This window comes from Engystomops pustulosus, chromosome 6, assembly GCF_040894005.1.
Source record: "Engystomops pustulosus chromosome 6, aEngPut4.maternal, whole genome shotgun sequence".
Taxonomy (NCBI): Eukaryota; Metazoa; Chordata; class Amphibia; order Anura; family Leptodactylidae; genus Engystomops; species Engystomops pustulosus.
The window spans coordinates 46,571,094-46,596,760 of record NC_092416.1 but is presented as its reverse complement, the minus strand read 5'-3'; the positions used below and the strand labels follow the sequence as shown (position 1 = coordinate 46,596,760).

The 25,667-nt window shown below is 44.3% G+C and overlaps 1 protein-coding gene across 5 annotated transcripts in view; it reads left to right on the top strand.

Moving 5' to 3' along the window:
• The window catches only part of RERE (arginine-glutamic acid dipeptide repeats), a 203,094-nt gene that overhangs the window by 54,916 nt on the left and 122,511 nt on the right, over positions 1-25,667 (top strand). The window contains exon 1 of one of the 5 annotated variants that reach the window (XM_072155925.1): positions 6,358-6,665. The exons of 3 other annotated variants lie outside the window; for them this stretch is intronic. The gene's annotated coding sequence lies outside the window, so the exon portion shown is untranslated. Of the gene's footprint in view, positions 1-6,357; positions 6,673-25,667 lie in introns of those variants that run through there. One more of the 5 variants, XM_072155927.1, reaches the window with a different exon arrangement.

Here is a 25,667-nt window from a genome sequence, read left to right as displayed (position 1 = left end):
GCATTAGCCAAGGAACAAGGCAACCCTGGACCTGGGATCATATTTGTTTCCACGTGCGGGGCAATCTCTTCTTCTTAGCGTTAAAACCTAATACTGCATGAACTCAGCAAGAAGCCTATTATGGTTAATCGGGATGATCTGGAGCTTATGCATATACATAAAGGGGCTGTCTGCTGTGGACTATCTCTTTGTTAGACAGGTGATAAGTTGATCAAAGACGGTCCCACTGCTGGAGGACTTGGCGATATTAAGCATTAAACTCCCCCCTCCGAGCTTGGGATATCCCTCTATTATATTGGAATTCTATTGGTTTGGGGAATGACGCTCTCTCTGTACATTGTGGGTGATCTGATTTAACTTTTTATGTTGGGCAACCTTTTTAAAGGACATCTGTCACAAGATCAAGGATTGTAAACCAAGCACACAGACATACTCATGTGCGGCCCCTCTTGTAGGATCTGCTATTCTTTTAGCTTCTTATGCCCTAGTTTTTAAGAAAAAGGGCTTTTAAAAGTATGCAAATGAGCCACAGGGGCTTCAGGAGTTAATGGAGCCTGGAGCAACACAGGCTCATTTGGATAATTTTTAAAGCTCCTTAAAAACAATTGCATAAGAAGCTAAAAGAATAGCAGATCCTGCCAGAGGGGGCGCACATGAGTATGTCAGTGTGCTTGGTTTACAATCCCTGATCTGGTGATAGATGTCCTTTTAGAATGGAGTGCACAGAATAGATCTTTAGCAAAGCCCCGTACATAAGGCAGTATGGGTTTCAATTATGGGCACTCTAAGAAATGTGTTGAAACAGTCTATTTGTCTGCATGTCTCTGATTTTTCCATAGAGGATCATTGTGTGGGAGACCCACGTCAGTGATTCTAACCTCAACCTATCTTTCTTTATAGAGCATTTAATGTTTCCTTCAAGCAATAGGAATTTGAAATTCTAATCCATCTTCCGAGAACTCCATGTTAGAGAAACCATAAGAGCCTGATGGACGAATCCCTATTCTTTCAAGAAAGGGTGCAGGATAGGAGAACTACTCACCCTGGTTATATTGCTACAGATTATGATATACAGTGTATCCGGTCCCTGCAGACCTCGCTTAAATCAGGGCTGGCAGTGTGGGAAAGCTCAGCAGTAGTTATATGAAGGTCACCAGGGACAAGCTTCTATGAAACCGTCTACATTACAAACCATTATTGTACACTGCACAGGTTACATTATATCCTGAACACTAACCAGGGATGATTTGTAATGTATCTTGTAACATGAACAACTAGTGAGATGTGAATATAGAAAAGCACCTTATCCCTCTGGCATGGATGGATCTGATTCCATATGTTCAGCAGTATAAATCCATCATGACAGGGATCCTTACTCATAGATCCAGGCACCGTGACTGAGCTAATCTTTTTTTATTTGTTGTTCATGGCCTCCTTCTAAAATCAACTTTCAAAATGAGCAAATAAGCCCAAAGGGGTTATCCTAGCCCTTCTTGGATCTGGCTCTACAGAGGTCTCACCATCCCCTTGCTCCCTCTGTACTGAGGTTACAGAAGGAAGTGCTCACTACACACATGCTGAGGAAGCCCGAGGGGGGTTATTGATGTGTTACAGCCAGATCAGAGGGGCTAGGGTAGCCCTTTAGGCTTGTTAGCATAATTTTAAAAGTTGATTTTAGAAGGAAGCCATGTATAACAAATATAAGAAGATTACCACAGTCACGGTGCCTGGATCTATGCGTAAGTATCCCTGGTCTGTCGTGCTTGATATTGATGGGAGATTTCCTTTAAATGGTCACTGACTTTCCTTAGGTTGGTAGAGTACTCACAAGAAATGTATTACGGTATATGTTATCAGAGAAAAGTACTTCTCGCAACTATTACTTTGCTTCTTATCATCCCCCCTCCTTAATTTGTAATCTGCTTTTTATTCTGAATCTCTGCTGAATTCCTTCTTGCTTTTAAGATGGACAGAAAGCCCCTGAGGTATCTGATTAAGTAGGAGCTCTATGCAAGGGGAAAAGGGAGTCGTGTCAGCTTGATCTCTACTCCCAGCTTGAGGTAGATTGCATTATAGAGAGAGAAAAATATTCAGATTGTAAGTCACAAACTGTCCAGTCACAGTGCACTACATTAGATATTGACCAATGTTGCTCACATAGACCTTACAATGTCTTTAGGCTAGCAGGACACATGGACACATGAATCATGGACTGTGCGCTGGCTGGATTTTCTGGACTGACCGTTCTTTGTAGTGATACACGATGCAAGGATTTCATATTCTTGATCTGCATTCCATTAGCACATCCAGTACATTGTGCAGTACCAAGAGGCCCTCATTTCTTGGGTGCTCTGTTATTTTAATGAATTCTCGGACCCCTACAGACTAGTTATTAGTGGGCAAAGGACCCATAATATAAGATGAAGTTCTTTGATCCCGGCAGCCTGGTATACAAGATTCCTATCCTGGCTGACAACTGAAAGACTGTGGTTTATCCGTCTCCTTGATGTAGCGTGGAGCACATTTCCTCTTGTTATAGAGCACTATGATGTCTGCATTATGTATCGCTCATATTATGCTTAGCTGATAATGCAGCACAACTAGCGGCCTCCATTACTACTGCCTTCTGTAGGCTTTATTACACGCTATTAATATGCTTCCATACAGACAAACTCCAGATTACCCAAGTGATATAATTACTGCAATATGTCTGGAGCTGGAGTCACTTTTACAATAGCGGCGCACACAGGTAAGAAATGAATAGGAAGAAATTGATGTTTTATTTAGTGTATGTAACGTGCACCGCATGCTGTTGTCTTTCAGCGGTTTCTAGTATTCAGGACTCATATATACTGTAGTAGGTCTGTCTCCCTGGGATCCTTCAGATTTAAGACAGCTGTGTTTACCAGATGACGTTTAGTGATAAAGTTCAGCTTTTCTGTTGGATGCATCTTATCCTGGATGACGCTGAATTTGTCATTCGATCCTGAAATATATTTCCTCCGGCTACATTTACTTACCATAGGTTTAGGAGATGTGTAGTGCAGTTTTCTTTTTGTGACAGATGTCTTTGTGATTGGTGCATGAAACCTGGCCCTCTGTAGCTTCTTCATTTGGGCCCCAAATCAAGTAATTTCACAACAGGATCCTATGATGCACAGTGGTCCGCTTTGTAGTTCTTACTCCTTATTGTATTTCAGGCCTGTGTTTATGTTGGCAAATGTTCAGAAATTGTCTAGAAAGGAATATATCCTGTGTTGGTAGGTAGACCATTGAGGTTAGCATCTCTAGTGACTAAGGATTTGTAAAGTGCTATCGGATATAATGCTGTGCTATAAATAAAGATGGTTATTATTAAGGAATTGTTGGCTATGGCGATCCTTGCATGGATTTCAATGAGGATTAAATATTGGAGGTTACTGTTCACCTCTCCTGACATGTCTTACGTTTGGGAATAAATTGGCAACTGGGTGTTTACCATTTGGGATTGTGTCCATAAGTACTCTGACCATACCTGCACACAAATGGCTGCAGGCAATGACCCTCAGGGGACCTGCTTTTGAGTTTTGCTACAATTGGGGTGATCTGTTCATGAGTTTTGCGGCCCTCTGGGGACCTGCTCTAAGTTTTGCGGAAACTACACTTGTATGAGTCCATAGAAATTAATTTGTCTTTGTGCACTATCCATTAAATCAACAGATAGCACACAAAGAAATAGCCTGAGGGGGCATTCACACGATGCGTTGCGTCGCATTGTGCGTTGCCATTTTGACGCATTCCACGGGCTTCAGCCTTGGTTACATGCTAAGGTTACATTGCGTTTCCACTTCATCTGCTAAAACGCAATGTAACCTTAGCATGTGATCAAGGCTGAAGCCTGTGGAATGCGTCAAAAATGCATCACACAACGCATCGTGTGAATGCACCCTGATGTGGTACTATCGCTACTGACATAACTTTGTTAAGGGGGCCTGCCCGTGCAATGACTGGTAAAGGAAGACCCTCTTGTCATTGTATTCCTGAATAGTCTGTAGGAACAATAGAGGAAAGGCGTAGCAGAGTATGAGAAAAGACAATGGGGAATATTCATGGAAACAGATATGTCAGGAGAGCAGACAGATCCTCTGTAACACTTTGTGTGCAGCTAGATGAGCTGTGGATGCTTTTTAGCTGCTCTACCTTAGATATCGCCCCCCACTGTGGCTGCTGTGTGAATGACTTAATGTTGTCATGAAATGAGATGTTGTTTCACTTAGCAGCATGTAGCGGCCTGTACAGCACACAGGGCTCTATGTGTAACTGCATCCCTTGTCTCCTCTCATTATCTGTTAGCGGTACTCAACCTGACACGGTTATTTGATAAATGGAGGTCGCTCTGTAGTCTTGTGAGCTGGATCCAGGAAGGACTGGAATTAATAAAAAAAGAAAGCAGGAGCAATCCGTAATATACTCTGGAGTGTGGAGATATGGCCTTGTAAGGGTTCACCATGTCCGGGCTTGAAATACTTGCCATTTAGATCGGTAGCGAAACGTTATACATTATCATGTGAACTATGACTGCAAGGCAGTGGTGGCCCCCGCTTTGTTACCGGTGACATTGTGGATGTTGGCTCCCTGTTTGCTGTGATAAGAACACTTCGCCTGTGGCTTTTGATTTTGTTCTATTGTCACCTGGTGTGATCTGCCGCTCTCTTGTGGTATTTTTCCTGAACAATACAAAGCTGCTGTTTATTAGACTTGGCATCCAGAATCATCAGGGTGGTACTAATGCAAGTGGGAGAAAGGAGCAATGCTCCAGCCACCATTAGGGCATGCTGGGAGTTGTAGTTGCAGGCCGCTTAGGAGTATTTGCCTGGGAAGGCTCTTCAAACCCACACAATGCAGGGGAAGGCTCATGAAATGCTGTGGAAGCCATGAGGAGGCAGCTGGAGCATTTCTCTGTGGTTACACCTTGTCCGCATGGAGCAGTAAAAGATTTCCACTTGGCTGCATTTTCTATTGCCTCCTTGAGAGAGCAGGCGGGAGGAAAGTTTCATTGAGCAAGGATCATATTAAAAAGCTAATGCCATCCGCCTGCAAGGGTTGCACACATTGTACTAGGATGTTGCCATAGGATATGGAGTTTCAGGGGTTTGTGGAAGGCCTTTGTTTAATAAGTCTGGGAAGAACTGCACATTTTATATAAAGGATATGCAAAAAAAAATAATATGCAGTATGGGAAATGGTAAGTGGTGTTAGTTATCTCTGTATCAGGATTGTGGCGAGTTTTGACTCTTCTAGTGTGTCTTACATGTAGCTTTTATTATGTATTTGAGAAATATTTCCATGAATATACCGACCACTCGATCCGCCTTGTGCAGGGATATGATGCTGACACCGTGACCTTGATAAAGCAGAGAGCTGTGTGGTAATGAGATGTCACATCATGGCTGACATACTGAATGGGGTCACATTGTCTGTCTGCTGCGCTGGTCTTATGGCTGGTGTATAGCGTGCTAGGCTCTCCTATGACCCCAGATATGAAGGGAGGTGATGTGACATCCATGAGACAGAATCATAGAGTGACCAGAAATGACCAAGTTTATTTTTTTTAAATGACCTCAAAATGATTTTAAACAGTTTGGAAAAATGTATTATTATTGTGTGACTTTCCAATCCCATGTTCACACTAAGATACAAGAATGTGTGTTCTTGGGCTCCAAACAAGGGATCCGTGGTCCATTTTTGCAATCCAGATGCGAGAAGTGTGTAATCTGTTGACGACCCGTATGTTCGCAAAAACTGTGTCAATTGTTTTTTTTTTTTTTGTTGATCAGCAAAGAAACAGAAGTCTGGTAAATAATGTCACTTCTTGTCTCCTCTTGTAGGGTCTCATGATTGGCCTACCTAAAAACTTATCCTCAAATACGGACCGCACATGGATGGGACCCATGTGGTGCCCATGTTTTTCACGTTCCCATAGACTTCTATGGGGAGGTCCTATATATTTATTTATTTTTTAATAAGAGAGTGTTAACATTCTGTAGACTGGCCATCTTCTTTGAGACGACCACTTTGAACACCCTTTTAGGTGGTCCTGGGTTCACTTATATAGTAGGAGGCCGTTACTATAGAAGTGGATAAGCAGAACATGACAACCAATCCGATTCGGACTCTCATTTCTAATAAGACATTTGGAACATAAAAGCTGCGTCTTAATTGGTCGCCTCGGGCCATTACTGTGTATAGCATTGGGGTGACCCGCAGGGGGCGCAGCAGCAGGTACTGATCACAAGGCAGGAGCCTTCGTCACCCTGTGACCCGGCAGATGCCTCTTTGTATCTGGCAGCCATCAATCAGCAGCAGCAGCAGCAGCAGGAGGAGGGGGCGGGCGGGATCCAGTCCGGGTCTTGCATGTGGTTGGAAGGGGTTGATCTCCGTCCCCTCCCCCGGCTGCCGCCGCCGCTGCTGCTGATGTCTGCTGTACGGAGTCTGGATCAGGCATGTGGAAGTGTCTGCTGAACAGCTGAGGAGGAGGGAGGACGGCCAGCGCCGTGCATGTGGGGACAAGAGGCGGAAGCCCCGGAGCCCTCCGCCATCCCGGGATCTATCCGCCGTGTGCTAGCTCCATCCATGGGGAGCAGCCAGGCCGTGGCCGCAGCTCCAGGAAGACACTCTGATCACAGGCAAGTGGTGAGGAGCCCCCCTCCTGCCATGTCTTGTGCCCTGCACTTGTTGGGGTGAGGAGCCCCCCTCCTGCCATGTCTTGTGTAGTGCTGGAGGGGGGTCCTGTGCCCTGCACTTGTTGGGGTGAGGAGCCCCCCTCCTGCCATGTCTTGTGTAGTGCTGGAGGGGGGTTCTGTGCCCTGCACTTGTTGGGGTGAGGAGCCCCCCTCCTGCTTTGTCTTGTGTAGTGCTGGAGGGGGGGTCCTGTGCCCTGCACTTGTTGGGGTGAGGAGCCCCCTCCTGCCTTGTCTTGTGTAGTGCTGGGGGGGGGGGTCCTGTGCCCTGCACTTGTTGGGGTGAGGAGCCCCCCTCCTGCCATGTCTTGTGTAGTGCTGAAGGGGGGGTCCGGTGCCCTGCACTTGTTGGGGGGGGGGGGATGAGCCCCCCTCCTGCCATGTCTTGTGTAGTGCTGGAGGGGGGTCCTGTGCCCTGCACTTGTTGGGTTGATGAGCCCCCTCCTGCCATGTCTTGTGTAGTGCTGAAGGGGGGGTCCTGTGCCCTGCACTTGTTGGGGGGGGGGGGGGATGAGCCCCCCTCCTGCCATGTCTTGTGTAGTGCTGGAGGGGGGGGGGGTTCTGTGCCCTGCACTTGTTGGGGGATGAGCCCCCCTCCTGCCATGTCTTGTGTAGTGCTGAAGGGGGGGGGGGGGTTCCTGTGCCCTGCACTTGTTGGGGGGGGGGGATGAGCCCCCCTCCTGCCATGTCTTGTGTAGTGCTGGAGGAGGGTCCTGTGCCCTGCACTTGTTGGGGGGGGGGGGGGATGAGCCCCCCTCCTGCCATGTCTTGTGTAGTGCTGGAGGAGGGTCCTGTGCCCTGCACTTGTTGGGGGGGGGGGGATGAGCCCCCCTCCTGCCATGTCTTGTGTAGTGCTGGAGGAGGGTCCTGTGCCCTGCACTTGTTGGGGGGGGGGGTGAGCCCCCCTCCTGCCATGTCTTGTGTAGTGCTGGAGGGGGGATAAGTGCAGCACAGGAGGAGCTGATGCTCTATTGTGTTTAATGGGGGGGTTGGATCTTGAGGTCCTGGGATTTGTGGTTGTTGTCTTGAGGTGCTGGCTACAGACCCCAGATTTCGGTGTCCAAGACGGGTTGTCTAAGAGACTCTCAGGACGTGAGAAAATAAACGCATCAATCACAAGAAATAAAGTTGTCCATCAGATGTGACCCCAACCTGGAGTTAGATATGAGGTTTCTCACCAGTTAATACTAAGGACCTGTGTCTAATCTAAGGTATTTTTGCTTGGGTGACTTCCAGGAGGTACAACCAGCGCTGAGGACCTCCAGGGACTTTTTCATGGATGTAAAGCCCCACTTTGCTTTGTCCCTGTTACTGACGGAAGTCTCCATGATGCTGGAGCGAGGCTTGGAGCCATTAATCAGTGTTGCCTACCTGCTATAAACAGGCCGGCAGGACAGTTAGTAACAATGGGCTGCAGCCAGGAGTGGGGTTTGGAAGCTGTCTGTGCCAGGCCTTGTGGTTTGGACTTGGATCAGGGCTGCCCTGTCCTCTCTTCCCCTCTAGTAAGGGCTGAAGTGCAGGAGTGGATCTTGGAATGCCTTTCATGTATAATTGGAGCGGTCCTGGTGTAATGTTTACCCAAGCCATGTTCTCAGCTGCTGCCACAGACTGGCCTGACCACTTTCTATTTGCTGAGAAAACCAGCTCCGCTCCCCCCCCCTCCCCTCGCCCTGTGGAGCACATGTGGCTTCACTCATTCACAGCACAGTGTAATGTCTGCCTGGCGTTTCAGGCTGGGGGGGGGGGGGGTGTTATTAGAGATCCAGCCTGTCCATATGTATCACATCCGTCCTATCTAGAGAGAAAGAAGTGGGTGCTTGTCATATTATTCACGCTCTCCGCTGCCTGTAGCATAGTTTTTCACCCCTTTTGGTAATGTAACCTTTAACATGAATTAAGGCTGTAAAAAGCGGCAACTTTATCCTTATTCCGAGTGCACTGATGTATGCAGAGTGTTTCCAGATCTCGCACGCCCGCCGCGTTCGCCTATTTTTCAATAATATTTATACTAACCCTATAAAAAGTCAGCGCGTCCACATTCCTGAGGATTCTGTTCCCTGTGATCAGTCCGGCTAGTACAGTGTGTTTTCTACTCCAGTTAAATATTTGGTGGCATGGCCAATAACAATATCTGCCGCGCCAATGCGTATGTAGGATAGCGTGCTGATTTATATGCTCGGCCTATGGTAAAATGTATAAGCCTCTGTTCACATCTCCATTGTCATTACCGGTGTTGTTTTCCATCCATCAACAAAACAGTGGTAGGGATCCGGATCAGGTATATGTCCGAAATCATGGATGACCCCACAGACCCTATTGACCTACAAGAGGTCCTGTTGAGTTATGGTAGGGTCAAAATCTGATATAAAAACTTCAAAAGTACATCGCCGAGTTGCATAATATTCCGCTTTACCTTTGACTCTGAAGCAGAAGAGGTGATATATGTTAGTAGCCACGTGCCAATATTTGACATATTTTTTGCGTGTTATGTGAATATACTTGTCTTTAGACACAAAAGTGTCCGAATCAGGTATAAGACACTGATATTTTTGTTTTGTGCACTTGTACAGCGTAATCTTTTTGTATACAGTCTTGTAGTACAGTGTATTGTAATTGGGAAATACCCTCTTAAGTGGTTTTCCATCCATGTGTGGGTATGTGATCACTAAGATCCGCGAAAGAAAACTTTATTAGATTACCTTGGCCTACCATTTCAAGTTACGCAATCGGATTTGTTTTATGACCTGTGACCTTTATTGCTGCAGTGTATTTCCTTAGTAAACAGAAGCCTTTCCCTTACAGAAGACATTAATAGCACATATAAAGGAGGCATTTAACGTTGACTGTAATGAGAATGTGGACACTGTCCCTTTATTTTCCCCTCATTTTTTTATTATTTTGTCTTGGCCACAGCTTGGCTCCATACTGACCCCCTACTTGTTGGCACTGTCACTATTTCCTGTGCTTCTGATCTGCCCATTATAAGGTCAGAAACCAATGTATTTCATTGAAGTATTTATTACCCGTTATTAAGATGCTCAATATAATATTCAATTAGTAATGGAAGTTTCTCTGGAGCTTGGGAGGATATTTTGGTGAACTAGGTGCTTGAAGCGTCATTTGATTGCACGATTATTCAGACAAGTCTTACATTTTTTGTGTCTTGTGGCAGCTGAAAACGATGGAACAGCTGCTATAACATGTTAATATAATAAATAATTCTTTATATAGAGCACAGAGATTGCCAGATCAGTCCCTGTCCCCAACGGGGATCACAATCTAATCAACCTACCAGTATGTTTTTGGAGTGTGGGAGGAAACCAGAGGACCTGGAGGAAACCCACGCAAACACTAAGAGAATATACCAACTCTTTGCAGATGTTGACCCTGGGACTTGAACCCAGGTCCCCAGCACTTCAAGGCTGTAATGCTAACCACTAAGCCACTGTGCTGCCTTGTTTTTACTACAATTGAATATAAAACGTTGTGTCCTGCTGTGAATGTAATGTGTCTGGTGACTAAATTGCTACAACTAAATTGCCCACGTGTCTAATCATAGTATGGACTGTAAATGATGGTGTCCACATGTAAATATATTACAGCCTCTCGATGATGGCTGCCCTCTAATCCTCTTCTATTATAGCTGTAGCCAGTAGTGCACATACTATCCCAGGTTTCCTTACTTGCACGCTTGACATGTTCCACAGACTTTTACAGCGTGTAATAGTGTATGAATCAATATGTCCTCCACGAGTAAACGCTCTGGTCAATATCATATCCTAAATGATGCCATACAACATGGTAAGGGGCTTGTAGTGGAAAGGGTTTGTGTTCTCTGACGTTCTGAGTAATCCCAGTCGTGTAGATGAAAATAGACCTAGAATACAATGGACGCCTATCATATGCCCAGTACACACTGGGGTAGGGGTGTGAGCCAGCTGCACAGCCTGAATATTACAGACTATAATCCCGCAGCATAAGAAGTCATTCATTTCTGCCTCATTACTAATCTCTGCGGAATTCGCCATCATTCAAGATATTTGGCATGAAAATGGGTTTAAAAAGTTAAATAATTGTTTTCAGTTTTTACCAGATCCTAACCTTTTGGATGGGGGTGTGATGGCGGCCACTTTTCACTATGATTAATTTCATGTTGTGATGTGAGTTTCACCTTTTATTGTATTGAACGTCAAACTGTTTTTCTTTTCAATTCAACGGATAACAGATCTTTGGTTTCTTTTCCCCCGTGTATGAGAAGATTTTTAAAGCCCTAAAACGTATTGCTACACGAGGGGGACTTTTGTGGCCGAGTATGCAAGTAGGGTTATACAGTAGAAAGCGTGTCCTGAGTGGAGAACCTACTTCTTTGATACCTATCAAAGGACTTTTTGTAAGAGGTTGTCAAGATAAGACCTATTTTAATAAATTTTTATGTTTCCTCATAAATTTTTCTTCTCAGAAAGTCAGGTGACAATATGGCTACAGTTCCAGCCGCCGGTCTTATTGCCATTTGTTTTTTTGGTTTAAGGCTAAGGCCTCATGCACACAAATGTGCTCATTTTGCAATCTGCAGGAACGCTATTTGTCATCGGGGATGTTCCTAGGAAATGTAAAAAGACCCCTGTTCTATCTCTTGTGGCCCAGGCACCAGTAGAGAGTACTGTGCTGATGGTTTACAGCCAAAACACTTGGTCGTGTGCATGAGGCCTATATCTGCCTAGTGTTGCATTGGAGGCACACCACATGACTAGGATGGTGCACCTCACGAAGTTCTTTATCTTTTCAATAAACTTTTTTTTGAGGTTGAACAATAAACCGTGAAAATCCATACGAAGACACCCTAAGAAACCATAACTATTAAAAAAAAAAAAAAAAAACAGCTTTTTTTCTTATGTTTTAATTATTGCTTTTAGAGAAATCGCTACAAAAAACACAACAGCCTCCACCCCCTCCTTTTATTTAGCGTGTCCTCACGTCTTCTGTTGCAGATTTGACGGTTACACGGTGTTGACACACTCCGGGCACAAACTAACACACTAATGCTCGCAGTTGACTTTTGATCCGCTGTATCATTGTGTAAACATATTTGTTATGAGCGGCAGCAAATAGTCCTCCCCCTAAACTAATCCCCTCGTAATCCAGCGCTCCAGGATTACTACAGGGAAAATAGTCACCAAAATATTCTTTCTTCCTCCCAGTCTGATGTATTTGGACGGCCCTTTGGCCCGGTCTCTCTGCGCCCCCTTTATTACTTAGCTCATGTAGTGCTATGGGATGATTGGGGGCTTGTGCATTGTGTGAGACGGTCGTCCTCTATTTGACAGAGATGAGACATATGTACAGTGTGAGATGTAATGACAGCTCACTTCAGATGCCTGCCTGTTAGCACGGTGACTCTTGTATCTGAGGGGGAGGCTGCTTTTACTACCATTTCTCTAAAGCATCAGTGCTATTGCTTTTCTTTTCCTCGGAGAATTGCCGCTTTTGAAGTATCTACACATTGTAATGGAGTGTTTCTTGAAATAACCACCTTTGCCTGCCAATTCTTCAAAGACCTCCAATTTTTTTTCCCTATATTTGCTTTCTATACGAATACCTGAAGTAATTTTTTTATCCCCTCCAAACACCACGTCATTTATTTGTAAGCGGGGATGTGTTACATGCCCTGTCGGTAGACATTATCCTGAGGATACTGGGAGTCGTAGTTGAAAGGACCTTTTAAAGGGTATATGGAGAATAAGCAAGAAAAAACATGGTAGGCTTTTTCGACAGCGATCTGTGGTTTGTTTCTGCTGATGCAAATCGGACCCTTTAAAGCAATTGGGACTATGATGTTATGTCACACATGACTTCATTTTTATTTTTTTTATTTAAAGAGTTGTCCGGTCACTGTAAGTTTTCCCCGACCCACAATATAGGGGATAACTTGCTGATCTGTTTAGGTCTTAGTTCCACAGATTGCGAGAACAACGTTTTGTTGTACCCCCAAATGAATAGAGAAGCTAATGGCTAATGCGCTTCCTCTCTAGCCGCCTCAATGGCGCTTACGGAAATAGCAGAGCGCGGTACTCGCCCACACCCATCAGTACCATATAAAGTAAATAGAGCGGGACTGAACATCGGACCTGCTGTTCCATTCATTTGGGGTACATCCGCCGTCCTCGTGATCTGTGGGGGTCCCACTACTGTGGATGCCTTTGCCACAAATATTTTAAATGAGAACAGCCTGGAACACTTAGTAACTACCAATACGTCTGATGAGAACATCGCCAACACGAGGTTTTTTTATCATCTCTGTACAATTTCCTTCCCCCTCCCTTTAAACTGTTCCCAGCCTTGGTTTACTTGCATAATTTGGGGTCTTTCATCATGGAAGGAGCTGCAGGGACAGTAACTATAGACCCCGAGCCGCCAGCCCCGCAGTTTCAATGTATCATAACGGCTTTTAAAACCTAAACCGAAGTGTTTAAAACCTGTATCCTTAATTGGTTTTTCGTCTCGGTGTTCCTGCAAAGAAAATGGGCTTCTGTTACGAGAATATTATATTAACAAGCAGGACAGACGGGGTTATAGCTCTCGCTTCCACATTCAGCCCATCCTAAAAAGGCATGGAAACTTCCCGGGTCGCTCTGACATTGCAGTAATTACATAAACAGGGATATTCTGATTACACCTTAAATCCCATCCATTTTGTAAATGAAGTCTCAAGCGCTGGCTTTATACGCATTAATTACAGGCCTCGTGTTCAGAGCCGCTACGTCGAGGGGGAGACGCGCTTCTTATCGGTCACTGTTCACATGCCGCATCTTAGCAGCTATTTGGACATTTTGGGTATATTGATTTGGCGCTTGTTTTTACCTTTCACTTGACCTGAAGATGAATGTCAGCCATCCAAGTGGTCCTCATAGACAATGCCTGTACTAAACCACACTCTGGACAGAAGGGTATAAAATACAGTGCTGAGCATGTATGTGTATGGGGGGGAGTGAGTCGAGGAGGAATAACAAAACAAGTTCAATGTTATGGACCTTAAACCCCAACTAGGATCTCACCATTTGTACGCTGTGGAATAGCAACCTATGTCTCCTTGATCTGTAGGTTGGTTGGCTGGTATATAGGGCATGGCCAATGTGCCTTTAGTTTAGCTTTGGCACCTACTTTTTTTGTGTTATAGTGCCTCTGGTTTCCCTCTGAGCGGGTCATAGAGCCTTCTTAGCTATAAGTATATACTGCTGTAACAGAAGTCACAGTACAGGCTGGCGGTGTATATTGTGAATCGCTGAAAACGGCACTTTAAGTTGTTCCGGAAATGTCCGTTCATTTGATTTCCAGCAGAAGGAGTACATTGGATTTAGATTTATGATCCCGGATTGTGCACACTGTTCAACATCTTCCTCTCATTCATTATTTATGGTGATAATTTGCAGTGCGGAGAAGGTAGAAACGCTGAGGAGTTCTGTGGCTCTCTTAAAATGTCAGTCAGTGCAGCCTAGATGAACCCGTCATCCTTGACGGATAATGTTTTTTACATTTGCATATGTGCTTTCCTTCTCGGTTCTGTAGAAAGGCAGATCTTTTCTTAACCCGTGGCCATCTTCACTCATAATGATGTGCTGCTGTGAACTGAAGCTGTAGCGGAAATCAAATGACTCCAAACCTAGAGCAGTCAGTTCTTTAAATCGATATTTGGAGCAGAAAAAGTGGGCACGCCTAATAATCTAAAATGGCGTGACTTTCTTATGGGCAAAGTTGAGATGGATAGTTGGATGAACTGGGTAAGAGTTATCCTCACATGACAGGGGAATTGTTGATATGATGTGGTTTGGACTGAAAAGAAAAATGGATGCTCAAGGCCTACGGGATGAGACCTGTCTGGTCCGATCACACAGAATGGCTACTATTGCACACGTTGATAAATGCAGAATTGAATGGGTTAAGAATATGTCAGAACACATGGGACATCACAGATTGTAGTACCCATACAGACCATTGTCCTCCTTGGTTCTCCATTGTTCTTCATTGTCCTCCTTGGTTCTCCATTGTTCTTCATTGTCCTCCTTGGTTCTCCATTGTTCTTCATTGTCCTCCTTGGTTCTCCATTGTCCGCCTTGGTTCTCCATTGTCCGCCTTGGTTCTCCATTGTCCGCCTTGGTTCTCCATTGTCCGCCTTGGTTCTCCATTGTCCGCCACTGTGGGCACCATAACTGGACCATAAAGCAAATAAATGAAAGTGGTCTGATCAATAAAGTTTTCTTGTATCACATGGATGGTCTGGTATATGTGCATCACTTGCAACATTCTATTTCTACTCAAGGGGCGATATCCGCTTTCTCATGGAAAGCCCCTTAAAATGCGAGTGATATCCCCATGGGAGAGTTATACCAGTTGTTGTAAAATATCTGCACTTGAATGTGGTTAATAGACAAAGATCTGGCGGTGATTACAGTCAGATACTGTCTATGGCCACCTCTTGTCCTCTTGTTATGATGTCCTAGCTCTCAGAGCCTATTTCCCTGACAAAGCTCTAAGAAATCTCACTGTCTCCAGAGATCTGCCTTCATTATTACAAACAGTTCCCGCATTATCTTTTATTATCATGGTTCCGTCTTTTATCCCTTTGAGTTGTGCGTTGATGGATTGCGGGAATGTTTTGAAGCCTTTGCTCTGAGTTTTCTAGTCATTGTACAATGCTGCTAGTCAGTCTGTAACAACCACCAATTTTGTGATTAGCGTGCGGATGAAAACCACTCTGAGAAAGTGGTTATGTGACGACTTTCAGATGTCAAAACAGAGTCAGGCATTGACATGTGCATCCTGTCCACGGAGCAGCAACCTTTCACGTATGAATAGTGCTCAGAGCCCGTGGGTCTCGCTTTATGAAATGATACTGTCCTCAACTCCCCTTAAGATTTCTATTTTAATGCCAGCCTGGAGCTAAGATTCCTTCCCTCCCGCTTTGGTATCTTCGGAACGTCTTTTTTTTCCTCCCTCAATGACCTGTAAAACTTAACAAAGTGCCAGGAATAAAGCTTATGGTTAATTGTTATACGGTCATTGCTTTTGTGTGAAATTCATATTTGGTAAATTCACATGCATCTAAATTCTGGTAGTAAGCAAACTTAAAAGAGATCAGTTCCCCAAAATGATAAGTTTAGAGTGTCTAGTCTAGTTGTAAGTATTCATAACTATGTTTCTATTTAAAGGGGTTTTCCCATGAACTAAAGCTAGGCCCTATCCTCGGGGTAGGGCCTTACTTGCTGATCACGAAAACGAGGGGACTATCGTACCACTCATTGCCGTTAGACTAATGGAGCAGACGGCCGCACATGACTGTTCTGCTCCATTAATCTCTATGGCGCTGATGGCGATCGGTGAACGCGGCGCTCGGCAAATTCCATCAGCTCGGTAGAGATTCATGGAGCAGAACGGTCATGTGCGGCCACTCGCTCAATTAGTCTGACGGAGCGACAAGGGGAACGACGGAGGTACGTGGGACCCCATCGGACCCCTCATTTTCATGATCTCCGGGGGGTCTCCTCACTGAGATCCCCACTGATCAGCAAGTTAGGCCCTATTCCGTGGATAGGTCCTAACTTTTGTTTTATGGGAAACCTTCTTTAAAGGGGTTTGGTGGGCAGATCGTCCCCCACTCTTGAACTACAATCTCCATCAGATAGGGTATGAGATGTGTTTTTTTTTTTTTTTAAGAATTCTTATGTAAAATTACACATGTATTTACCTAATATGAAAAATGGTGCTCATATTTATACAATTGGAGAAGAGTCACTTTTTTCTTAAAATGAGTCACGTTTAGGGGCTGCATGGGGCGCATGAATATCCCTATCTTTGGTTTCTTTACCTAGAAACACGCTGGATTCCTATTGAACATAAGAATCACATCTTTCAGATCGCATCCGGTTTTTGTTTCTGTGACCTACAATACCAGCGATCAAGGCAGATAAAGAAATAAGCAGGAACTGGATCTGTACCTGAATGTTACATTTCTAATGTCTTTAACTTCCTGTATCTCCAGATACCCAACAGAAACAATCTGATGTGAACGATGCGGTCCTTATCTTTATTATGATAAATATGAAAAAGCCTGATACTAGATCCTATAGAAAAGAAGATGCGCAGCCTCCAATAGTGATTCTTCTCTGGGGACTTAAGTTGGTAATATTTTACCATGCCCAAGCAGTGATGAACTGGTTGTGCTGATATACTGTCCATAGAGATGCCTGCTCCATCATATGCTACCTACGAAGCGTCTGAGACACCACTTCTCTTTGGGTTGCATTCACAAATTTCCTTCCCTAAATTTCCTTAGTCTCTGGCTGGTTGGAAAAAATGATCCTGTAGTTTACTCTGGAATCTGTTTTACTTGTGGACAACTTCCGTAAGCAGAGAAGTCTTCCATACTACGGTCCTCTGTGGACGCTGGATAAATAGACAATTGATATAGTGAACGCACCCTGCTATTGGCATGCTTCCTATGGTTTAGGCGGAATGTTTGTAGAACGCTTCGACTCCGGTTTTATTCAAAAGCAAAATGTTGTTTTCTGTAGTGTGAACTTTGCCGTGTTCTCTCTTCTAGTTTGTGCCATATTAGGGCTATTTAAGCTGCCACTGGGCACAATACCCACATTGTGAAGTTGCGAGTACATCCTATAAATGTTTTCTTAGGACTTTTTGCTGGGATTTTCCTCCTGAAAAGAAATGAACAAATTGACAGCTGGGCGTTGCCATTTACTTTGTAAGGGGTGGTGTGACCTTGGTAAAAATGATGGGACTACATCAGACTTTGAGTTATTGCACAACCCAATTTTAAGAAAAGATGACTTAGAGTTGTTATATTATAGGAAACTCTATTATTTTAGTTAAAGGGGTATTCCGGGAATATGAACGTCTGCCACAAAAACCCTTGATGATATAAATAAATGAATACAACAATACTCAATGTCATTAGTCACAAAACGGAGCTAAAATAATATGATTTTATGATTTACAAAATTGATGGCCTCTCTAAAGTAGGTGGAGTTATCACTAAGATGGCCACCACTGGAAACTACAAGTTCCATGATCCTTTAGTTCTCAGTAACTCCTCCTCCGTCTTATGCTCTGCTACCAGTGATGATGTAACATGTTTTCTTGCTCTGTTACCATAGTAATGATGTGTAACTGCCATCACCACAACACTGCCCATACTGGATGCACTGCAACCAACCGACTACAGCCAAACATAGTGGTGATCACATGACCTGCCCAGGCAGGTGCAGGACATGTGATGTGGACATGTGACCAGCAGCCATCTTCTGTCCTGCAACGGACCGCGCAGAGGAAATTAACGGACTGATTAAAGGGCCAGTAGCATTTTAATTCTTCATTACAGTGTATGTCATCAGGTTTTTCATCTAAGGGGAGCAAAATTTTAAATAACAACTAATTACACATTAGCTTTTATTTTGAGTGCCCACTTGTATATGAATTATGCTGATTCCTGGAATACCCCTTTAAAGGTGAATGTCAGGAGAAGCAATTTTTGAGTTACATTGCATCTCCAATAACTGAAGTGAGGTAATCCATACCACCCAGGTACCGTCACTATGTAGTTAATCCATGCCACCCAAGCTGCCAGGGGTGATGTGCCATCCTTTTTTGCTTTTTGGTTTCTTTTGGCCCATGAGCTTTTCTCTAAGTGATTGGTTATGTAGCAAAGGCTGGATGTTTACCCAGCGCTGTGCCACTCCACAAAGCTTTGCCGCTCACTAAATCCAATCATTATTTACCAGGTTACGGAAACACAAAAGCCAAATAAAACTTTGCCCTTTGGTAACTGGAGCCTTAGCACCCTGGTGCCTGAAGGCATTTGCATGTGATCAGCAGATAGTAAAGCACTTAGTGGCTTTTCTCTCGCTGCTGGTAGTGTGGCCGTGTAGAAGACTAATTTATACAAATGACTTTCTTTGCAGCTTTGGATGTAACTAGAGCATTATGCTACCAGATTTATTACAGAGGTGCAGTATAGATTGTAAGCAAGGAAAATCAACTTAGTAGAGGGCTATGTACCCATAATACCTTTATCTTGATTGATGGCATAGCTGCCTGTCTTGCCTTTCCTTTGTATTGAAATTCCAGTGTTGCCGTGTACAAGATTAAAGGGAGCCCGTCGGTGAGTTTCTAGTCGTATAAACCACTTCCATCATGTCTGTGACCTGGAAAGATCTCTCGAGGTTTATAATCATCTGTCATTGGGCCGGCATACTCTGAATGACATAGATGTGTTATGAGAAAAATACTGAGATTCAACAATTGTGCGCCCTCTGCTGGTGACATTCACATATGTATTTTATCACTTGTTATAGGAAATAAGTAGTTTCCTGTCCATTCCTCATACTCTTGTCTGTCTTGCTTTTCTCCTTTCCCTGTGAATGCATTCAGCCTGAATGCCCCTATAGAGTGTGAAGAACATGATTGACTTCTCCTCCTCCTCTTCATACTGTTTTATTGTCTCACCCGCTGGAGATAATGGTGGTTACCACCGCATGCCTGTGGTCACATGCGCCTCCAGCTTTATTGGGCATCATTGACCTCTTTACTACGTTATATATAACAATTTCTAGCTGGTATCTGCACGTTAAAAGGGTTGCCCCAAATTGAAGTGTTATGTATTCCATATCCTTACAGCTCAGGCCCTCAGTGATCATAAAGTCCTGATCTTCATAATGAAGGGAACACCATGTCAAGCGTGCCCCTGCCACTCTGTGCCCGTCTATGGGGCTGCTGGAGGTAGCTGATTAGTGCCAGATAATAAATGAAGCTGGCCCAACCTGCTGCTCTATTCATTATAGGGAAGGGACCCCAGAGTCTGCACCTCTGTGGATGGAGAATGACATCTATACCTGTCATGCACAGGTTATGCGGCTAGGCATAACCAGGTTCCAGGCTGGAGTGATATGCCTGAAGAGTCCTGGTGTCCACCTTCTTCTTAAAGGGCCCCTGTCTGACCTGTAGTTAACAGACCTGCAACTAATGTGATAGAGGGTCAAACAGCGACAAGAGACAAACAGATTGGTAAAAAGCTAAAGAAAAAATCCTTATTGTTCTCATTATTAATCATTTAGGATTATGCTCATGCATGGGTTAGGAGTTCAATAGGTGGTCTTCTGGCTCTGTACTCTGGACCCTTCATTCAATTCAAAATTATCAATCTGCTCAATAGGGGCTATGCTCCTGCTCTATACACGTTGCCTTCAAAGACGACACTATGTACAATCTGCTCTGCTTCTCCTGCTCTATAACATGCTGCCTGCAAAGATAACACTATGGACAATCTGCTGCATGCAGATGGGACACTGTACAATGCTGCCTGCATATAGGAAAATGTATAATCTCCTCAGCTCCTCCTGCTCTAAAGCATGCTGCCTGCATATAAAACAATATGTACAATCCACTCAGCTCCTCCTGCTCTATAACATGCTGCCTGCAACGACTACACTATATACAATCTGCTCAGCTCCTCCTGCTTTATAACATTCTGCCTGTAGATAGGACACTGTATTATATGCTCATCTCCTCCTGCTATACAACATGCTGCTTGTATTATCTGCTGAGCTCCACCTGCTATATATTGTGCTGCCTGTAGACAGGACACTGTATTATCTGTTCAGCGCCTCCTGCTCTGTAACATTCTGATGAAAAATCCCATTTCCCTATTACATGATAGGTTTCCTTTCAGTGACCTGTCACCACTTTAATAGATGCAAACACATCCTTCATAATAATAGTTTCCGTGTAACGTCCTGACTCCAGCAGTTGTGTGGCTCTGGCGAGTGAACGCCCATCTTTTGTAAGTCGCCCTTGTCCCAGGCGGCTCCTGGTGGCGGCGAGAGCTGTAGGAATTGACGGATTACTAAACTGCTGTATCCGTTTACACTTTTGAGTGGCGTTTTTAATATCACATCAAAGCAGCGACGCTTGTAGTACAGCTCCAGAGCCAAGTTCATGGGGTCATTCCTTTCATTGGGCTGTGACTCTCAGCTGCCAAGTCCTCCTGGTGCCACACCATGGAAATGGCCGGAGGAGGAGGGGGGAAGGAGAGGAATAAGCAGCAGTCGCTGGGTATTAGGGAGAATATGTCGGCCCACTTTGCCTCATGTAGAGTATAAGGGAAAGATCAAGCCTTTTCTTTCACACGTGAATAAGCAGAGTTAATCTCCTGATTACAGATTTGCTACTGTACAAGGAGAGGAGATTTGGGATGGGGAGGCGCAGAGAGAATAGTTGTTGCAGGGGAAGAAATCTATGTCTGCTGTGTGATTAACTTCCATGAGAGGCGGGTGACTACTTTACCAGGGAGGAAATAGAATCTGGCTGTATAGATCTTATTAGTGTCAATCTGGCAGTGCCCGCATTTACATGGCGCTGACAATGGGCACTATCCTCAGAGTCTGCTCTGTAGCTGTCAGGACTGAGTAATGCCTCGTGTTTGGCCTGTTAATACTGCAGTATGCAGAGCATGTATTATCTTGCTGATTTATTTTTGTAGTCTCTCTTCCCACCCACCGTCATCTGCTCCTTTTTCCAGGATTTCTCAAGGGCTTCTTCAGTTTTATTTGCTGATTTAGAGGCAGCCCCCGTGGGGATTATCTAGTGAAAATATACAGCCGCACTCAGGATAAAATGATCTGAATTCCTACTGGAAGTCCAAAGCAGGGGTCCCTGAGGTTAACTTTTCTTAAAAACAAAAAAAAAGTCATGACATCATAATTTCCGATGTTTTCTCCTGGGGAGACTTTAATTTGCTGGAGCTGGCTTAGATTACTTTAATCTGTTATACAGGGATTTTGGGATGAGAAAGGTCCTGTCTGACCATGTGGTTGCTAATGGATGGACACTGTTTTATCTTTTGGAGTAATTTTTACTTGCATTGTTTTTTTTTCTGCTTTTTTAAGGGAGGGGGATAAAACTCCAGTCTCGTCTCTTGTGACAAAAATCAGGGGCATGGAGAAACCCAGTTTCTTCCAAACATGTTGATTTTTTTGCACAAATTACTCATACAATTTGCTGCTTGTGCATATATCCTTAAGAGAACCTGTCAAAAGGAACAATTCCCCTTTAATATGCTGACCGGTTTCAAGGTCAAGTTGTATAGGAGTGGTCCCCGGCTGGGTACGCACCTGTGTAGGGTGACCTGGGTGAGGTCACTGGTGCATCAATAATAATCCTTTATTTTTATAGCGCACACAGATTACGCAGCGCTGCACAGTGCTCGTCAAATCAGTCCCTGTCCCCAATGGGGCTCACAATCTAATCAACCTACCAATATGTTTTGGAGTGTGGGAGGAAACCAGAGGATCTGGAGGAAACCCACGCAAACATGGAGAGAACATGCAAACTCTTTTGCAGATGCTGCAAGGCTGTAGTGCTAAGCACTGAGCCACCGTGCTGCCATCAAGAGATTTGCATAGCGTTTCCCTATGTGGTTTTGTTGTGCAAGTGTTTATCCTGCTTCCTCCTTTATGACAAACGTTCCTCGATGACCCACGGCTCTGGATATCAGCACCACTTGACACCATCCATACTTTATTCAAGTGAGTTCAGATACATTTGGAAAATGTGATGGAAACCAGATGCCTAAATTGTAGTTGCGGTTCTGAACTTTTGACTTTCTGCGCAGAGATCCTGAAAGGGGTGTGGGGTAGGGTTTAATGTAAAGACTCCAGACCAGTTATTAGTCTTGCACAAATATTTAACCATTTTTGTGGTGTTTACCCAGAAATATTTGTAATGGGGAATGAATTGAGTCCAGCTGAGCACAAGACAAATGATCTCTCCATTAGGAAGTCTTGAGGAGATGCCGGAGTAGTCCCCCTGCCCCGCATTCTTCTCATTCTGGAGGTGGTTAGTGGTTGCGTTGGTCGTGTGGGGGTTTTCATGAAGAAACATCTGTTGAGAGGCAAAGAGAACAAAACGGCTGCTGAATTTCTTGTAAATAATTTAGTGCCAGAAACCTTGATCCGTGATGGCCTAATGACTCTGCTAGTAGCCTGTGAAATGGGGCTGGAGCTTCAGTAATGTGTGCGGCAATGCATGAAAAACATCCTGCCATGTAACAAGCCGACTGCAGGCTCTCTCCACCGCCGCCTTCCAAGTTGAGATTTTAATGCTGCCAGCTTTGTCGTCCTATTAAATGGCGTGTATTGTGTGCAGCGGGACATGCTGATAAAATCTAATTTCTTGTGACAGACACCTGCTTTCTGTGCTACAACCGCACTGTTCTTTTCAGGATGTGTCACATAGACGCCCGACAAGCCTCCTAGACCTCGTGCAGCCTCGGAGAAACTAGAATTTCTGGGATTGTGGATAGTACAACGAGATGTAGCGTTTGAGGTGTGATGTCATCAATTAAAGGGGCTCTCTGAGACTATGGCAGTGATGGCTAACCTATGGCACTGGTGCCAGAGGTGGCACTCAGAGCCCTTTCTGTGGGCACCCAGGCCGTCACCAGAGATGACTCCAGGTATCTTCCTGCAGTCCCAGACAGCCCAGGACTTGCTGTGCACAGAGCTATTTTAAAGTGACAGCTGTACCTGGGACTATTTTCTGCTTTATTGGTGTCCTCAGGTGCTGGTATCAGTGAAAACTGTGACCGAGAAGGGAGTATAAATCACAAATTACATTTCTGTGTTGGCAGTTTGCGATAAATAAGCGGGTCTATGTTGTAGTTTCGGCACTCGGTCTCTAAAAGGTTTGCCATCACTGGACTATGGCATTAGTAAAGCCTAGTAAGTCGCTATATGAAGGGAAACCACCCCACTCATTTGTGGAGGCTAAAGATACACGTTCTGGGTTTGTAAACTAAAACCAGGAGTGGATTGAAAATAGTGGAAAGCCGATCTTTTCTTCATAGGATCTTATTTTTTAAAGGTGGTGTCCAGAAGTTGAAAAACTTAGTTCCTTTCTTCCAAAAACAGCGCCACCTCTTACAATGGTTTATAGGTGGTATTGCAGCTCAGCTGAAATTGAGATGAATGAAGCTTAGTGACCAATGGTCAGTTTTTTGGTGTTTTTTTGATAGAAAGCATCCATGTTTTTCAACCTCTTTAATGTCCCACATCTGGTTTTGGCTTTAGTAACAATGTATATTTTGCAACTAAAAATCAACAAAATACATAAAAAATGCAAGTATACACTGGAATATACACAATAAGGGACATTTAAGGAACAATTTATTCACAACCCATTTTGATCAGTCTAGTTTTTATGGATTCTTCATAAACTATCACCGATCAGTGGTGTGTGAAAAAACGATCTTGTGAGAACACGCTCTACTTTTTAACACGATTGCGGGGTCCGTTCAGAAAGCCAAGAGCACAGATCCTTTAAACAAAAAAAATTGCCTTTCAAAAACGGAGAGCATACGGATGATTCTCATCTGCCCTGAGGGGCTGGGTCTGTGCCCCGGGGTGTTTTCTCTTGCTGATGTCTCGGGTCACTGCCCTTTGTGCATCGAGGATAATCAGGCAGGTTTTTCTTCACTTGTAAACAGGAGGGAGCGATTTCCATAACAATGGCGTATTTCCCGCTTTAATGACATGCGCTCCTATGGTGAGCGGTGTAATTGTACCTCGCTGTCCCTGTCTGACAGACAGCAGATTTTTCAGTGTATGCGGCGATGATCTCCAATGGCTTCCCGACTCCTCTCAATAGCAGCGTCCTCGTAAAACTGGTTTCCAGTGTATTTATTGTAACCTTCAGTTTATAGGGAAACTCATTACAGATTAGAATTGCAAAGGCACTGGAGGCATTCATACATGAAATGTCTCCAGCCTGTCATGTCAGCTCCATTACTTAACCCTTTCCCTCTAGGCCTGGGTGTACAAATGGAGCAGAGCTGAAGTGAGCCTTCCGCGGTTTGAGAATTTTATAAGAATTTTGCCAAATTCTAGCATCACCATCTGGTCTGCAGCTCAAGAAAAGCTCATACACCTAGAAGTATATACTTAAGGCTTTGTTCACACCACACACACTGGGGAAAAAAGAAACCGCTCCGCACGCAGCGCTATATTTCCTGGTACAATAGCTGAGAACATCAGAGATTTTGTTGATGTTCATCTTATAATGGCTTAAATTCCCTTTGATTTCCCTGTGATGGAAGAGGAGAATAGTGGAAATTCCTCACTGTTCGGTCCTGTTCACACATGGTGGAGTCGGTGTCTATGTCCAGGCTCAATGCATATTAATATGATTTTCACAAGCCCTGATTTTGCATTCAATGGAAAACTTGCAGGGGAAAACATGGAAATATCGTGGATTCATCCTTCATAACTGATAATCTGGCACCAGGCTGCCCCGCTACCTTGTTGCAGAAATACATGTGAAGACGGTCATACGTGGTGCATACATCCTTCATTACATGCCACATTACAAGGGCCGTATAGCACAGGAGGTACTTTGTGATGCTCTCATTAGTTTCCCATTTTCCAGAATGTTCCAGCCGAGCCTATAGTCAGCGGTGAGAATAGACTATGCCCGGCCATGAAGCCTTATTGCACATTGTTATTGTGCCCTGCAGGCATTAGGAACTGAGGTTGTCATTACCGGCCTATTATACGCTATATATACTAGTGTATGTACCATCTTCTCCCTCACTAACATTTAGGTGTCATATTTTGTAGAAGGACGCACCGAACCGGTTTAGTCGGTGGAGGCCGTTCTGTTGAACCAATAAAAATACCATCACTAAAGTCATCAATCAGCACAGAGTCTTGTAAGGAGGAATTGGTTTTCCCTGGTGTAGACTGGTAGTATTGTCCCCTATGTAGGGGATGTTTTTCTACTGTAATTGCCCTAAGTACCTGGCACGGAGCGATCGAGTATGTTTCATGCAATAGTGTAATGTATATTAATAGAGAATGGCGCCTGCTTTATTATAATACGTTAAGTACC